This window comes from Pezoporus flaviventris, unplaced genomic scaffold (assembly GCF_033815535.1).
Source record: "Pezoporus flaviventris isolate CSIRO_AGI_PZ_B2104156 unplaced genomic scaffold, CSIRO_AGI_Pfla_v1 ptg000029l, whole genome shotgun sequence".
Taxonomy (NCBI): domain Eukaryota; kingdom Metazoa; phylum Chordata; class Aves; order Psittaciformes; family Psittacidae; genus Pezoporus; species Pezoporus flaviventris.
This window is the reverse complement of record NW_026892577.1, coordinates 4959701-4964092: the sequence shown is the minus strand read 5'-3', so window position 1 is coordinate 4964092 and position 4392 is coordinate 4959701. Positions and strand designations below refer to the sequence as shown.

The following is a 4392-nucleotide window of genomic DNA, read 5'->3' as shown; positions in this document are numbered from 1 at the left end:
GAATTTTGACGTAGTTTGTACATGTAATGTCAAATATAACAGTTGGCTTTCTGCTGCCTGGTTGCTACTGCTGGAGAAGAAGGAGGAAATACAGACTGCACATAGCTGATGCAACAGTCAAGCCCACCAGGTATAAATAGCAGCTCAATATACACCACCTGGTAATTCCCAGGGTACCCAGAGACTGGGGCTAAGAGCTTCTGAACGTAAAACCAGAGAAACCAAAGGGAAGGCACACGAGTTGCCAGGCAGGAATCAAGAACAGTGCATTACAGTACCGCTCCAAGATCTAATCAGGAACAGGTTCCATTGTCACAGATACAGATCTGCTTACTTCAGCATTTCACAACATGAGACCTGTATGTCAAACTAGTCCAAAGCAGCCTGAGGCAAAAGAACAGGGATGAGCAACAGAAGCATCTCAGGATGACCCTGGGTCTGCTACAGACTTCATTTTCTTTGCTTGTCGTCAGTAGTGTCTCCAGCTCAGTCCCTTAAAGGCTTCCTCCAAGTGCAGACGCTTGTTCCTACAGGGCTGATGACTCGGAAAGAATCACAAAGGATCAAGTTGTACATAGTTTTTCTGGAAATGTACTTTGGCTCAGAGTACAGCTCCTGAGCATGAAATTCCAACTGCAAGTGTTCTGATGGCTCCCTCCACCCTCAACTACAGGTAAAATACTGCAGTGGGGGTGTACATGGTCACTCACCTCCTTGGAAACTGCAAAAGAAGTCAATTAGTTGTCAAGAAAGGCCAATCTTTGAATACCAGATCCTAAATTCACTGGCATTTAGTTATTGCAAAGATTCAAGTATCATGTCGGAAGTGATAGCCATAGGGATAAGCGAATGTCTTCACAAACTCAAACCAGTCCTGTAGCTTCAGATAACATCATTTGAGAACCAAGTGGGACAAGTGAACTGCTGAAATGATGGGCTGTCATGAGCAACCAAAGCTTCTACAGGCTAAGCAGAGCAGTTAAGCCCTGAGGTAACATTACCAGTTGGCATATAATTCATTCTACACAGGACACATAGGGTTATTTTTTCGTCAAAAAAAAATAGCTATGAGGGATTCTAAGTCCTGCTGCTGTGCGTCCCATAGGTGAAACCAGGTCATCTATGGCCTGTGCTGGAGAGACCATGACGCCACGAATAGAACCCAGAGGAGTTACAGGCCACATTCCCGGTATAGCAAAATACTGAGGAACATAACTGGACTTTTGTCATGCAGCTCTACAGCTAGTGAACACTGGAGAGCATTGTGACACTGGTATTTAGACCTTTCTAGATAACTGTGCTATCAATAATTTAAAATGAATTGCAAAGCCACTACTGAGTATCTCACATCATAAATATTTTAGTTACTTGCTTCAAAACTAAGACATTTTATAAAGCCAAAATTTAAATCAGGCTCCCTGTAAAATCTCAGTTATGCCTCAGGCCAAAGACAACAGAATCGAAACTCTGACTAAAACCTACTTTTAATTGTGGACTAATGCAAAAGAGAGAATTTCTATGCTTGCATAGTAGTAGCGTGCCTGAACTATTTTGCATAGCTCATACTGCCTATCGAGAAAGTTGGGGTTTGGTGACCAGAGAGACCGTAACACAAGGGCTAAATGTGCAAACAAACCCACAGAGACTTAATTCAACAAAACCATCCAGTACATTGTCAAAAAAGGCAAACCCAAAACCCTGCATGCAGAAGCCAAAGCCACTTGGCAAACAAGTCTCAGTAGAAAAAGGCTCCGTTCGTGTCAGCGTCTCAGCAGTGAGACATGTGATGAGCATCAGCGGAGAGACAAAGATGAAGCACAACTGTCAGACCAGACAGACGGTATTTGGGAGCCTATGTCGGCAGAGCTGCTCCACCAACTCTGCCAAGACCTGAGATTCTGCTTTTCCTCACCTTCAGCTTGCAGATGGAAGCAAGTTACTCCCCACAGTGAGCCAGGAGGATCCACTCTGTCTCCTCCTCTTAGGAGCAACACTGCCCATGGCAGCAGATACACGGGCAAGCACTTAGAGGACCCACTGGCTGCAGAGAAGTTTTCTCAGGTCGCAGTTTAAAGGTCTCCAATAAGAATTTAATTCAACAAACCAGTTACTGCGTAGTAAATCCCCCAAGAACTACATACATGTCTTGATTGCTGCTGAACCTCAGTAAACGAGTCCTTAATCATCAGTTGGCAATTAATTATCAAACAAGAACTAATTGCAACAGATAGGTAGCCGCTTAGATTGAAGTCAGTAGTTTTACGCTAATTAAATAGAGAGGTCCATGAATTACACAAATATGTTCCAACCAACATACAGGCAGAGACGAGCACTGGGGTGGTAGGGAGAAAGAGTTATTATTTATTGGCCCAAGAAAGCACCCACAACAAGTGTAGGCTGCAGCATGACATCCTCAGCGCAGCTCCCTTGGGCCTGGCGCTGGCAGCAGAGCGCTACTCCTCCACACGTGGGGTGAGGCAGGAGAAACGGAAAGCCTTGCGCAGAGACCTCAGCACTCTCCTGAAGCGGTTCAGTCGTCGCCGTGGGGCCGCTCCTGGGTCTGGAAGAGTGGCAATGCCTGTGGGGGAAGAAGAGCTGTAGGTGAGGGACTTCCTTTGGCAACGCATTCCAGTGCCTCACCACCCTTACAGTAAAGAACATCCTCCTTAAATCCAATCTAAACTTCCCCTGTTTAAGTTTTAACCCGTTACCCCTTCTCCTATCACTACAGTCCCTAACGAAGAGTCCCTCCCCAACATCCCTATAGGCCCCCTTCAGATACTGGAAGGCTGCTATGAGGTCTCCACGCAGCCTTCTCTTCTCCAGGCTGAACAGCCCCAGCCTTCTCAACCTGCCTTCATACAGGAGGTGCCCCAACCCCCTGATCATCCTCGTGGCGCTTTCCACCAAAGGCTTGCAGCCCTCAGCCCGTGGAGGGGAGGCTGGGACACACCCGAACCCATGCACACACTGCTGCCGGCCTGGCCTGGGTGCCACCCAACTCGAGGAAGTACCTGGCTGGTTCTCGCTGTCCTGAACTACAGCAGGCGACATTGATGGTAATTCCACATGCAAGCTTTGTGCCACGTCTGGCTCTTCCACCTGCTGCTGCCTTGTTTCCTGGATGACAGCCACAGCCTTGCCCAGGTGTTTCCTCAGAAAGCGTCTGATCCTACCCTGCAGGGTAGCAAAAGCACAGGCAGGGGATGGGGGCAATGTCAGTGGGATGACACAGGGAGCACCGGAAACAGCCTTGTCACAAACCCCCTGGGAGCTGCCGTCCAAGGCCTTGGGATCCCCGGTGCCAACCACACACGCCTCACTCACCTGGCGCCGAGAGTCCCGAGACAAGGGAGAAGCTGCTGCATCTGCTCCTGGAGGAACGTGGGATGTTCCAGCCTCTGCTGCAGGAATCTCAGTCAAGGGAGGGGCCACTTCATCCTCAGGCGCTGTTGGGGAGGCAACGGCTGCGCTGGCTTCTCCCTGAGGCTCTGAAGACACAGCAGACTCAATGTCCTCAAGTGGTGCAGGCGTCAATGCTGCCACTGACACACTGAGGATTTGGGTCATGTCCTGATATTCCACCAGCTGTTGGCTGGTTTCCTGATCCACACCCTGGACCGGAGGCTCCCTTGTGATGAGCACGGCTGCTTCCTGTGGAACCCCCTCCTGTGCATTTGGACTGAGCAGGCCAAGTGCCTGGCTCTGTGCCTGTGGTGCTGCCTCCTGCTCATCAGCACCAAGGGAAGCTGGTGTCAGTGCCGCCTCCTCCTCTTGTGACACAGGAGTGAGAGGTGGGCAGTGCTCCTCTTCCTCTGCAGCTTCACCCAGTGTAGAAGCTGCCAGTTTGGTGTCCGTGGGAACGGCTGGGACAGGTGACGCTCGCTGCAAGTCCCCAGCTGCCTCTCCTGTCACATCCTTGCCCTTGCTGCTGGGGAAGCCAGTCCCCTCCTGGGTATCGGCCTGGGGGTCCTGGAAGAGCTCCGGGACGTAAGGGTTGACCCAGAGGTTGTGTATGGTGATCTCTTCCACTTGGGACAGCACTTTATCAGTGCCCTCTCCCCTCTCTTTCTCCTCCTTGGCCACTGCCACATCCAGGATTTGGGTCATGTCCCGAGGTTCCACCAACTGCTGGCTGGCTTCCTGGAACAGTCCAGTGATGTTCGTGGCCAGTTCTTCTGCAACCATCTCACGGGCATCTGGACTGAGCAGGGCAGGTACCTGCCTCTGTGCCTGTGGTGCTGCCTCCTCCTCGCCACAGACAGGAGACGCTGGTGCCGGTGCTGCCTCCTCCTCTTGTGACACAGGAGTGAGAGGTGGGCAGTGCTCCTCTTCCTCTGCAGCTACACCCAGTGTAGAAGCTGCCAGTTTGGTGTCCATGGGAACGGCTGG

At 50.8% G+C, this 4392-nt stretch overlaps 1 long non-coding RNA gene across 1 annotated transcript; it reads right to left on the bottom strand.

Moving 5' to 3' along the window:
* Positions 1-2354: 2354 nt before the first annotated feature.
* LOC133272062 (uncharacterized) lies at positions 2355-3370 on the bottom strand. Its single transcript, XR_009744334.1, has 3 exons — positions 3328-3370; positions 3015-3177; positions 2355-2578 (listed from the first exon to the last, which is right to left on the bottom strand). It is a non-coding gene; the product is annotated as an uncharacterized LOC133272062 (long non-coding RNA).
* Positions 3371-4392: the final 1022 nt, after the last annotated feature.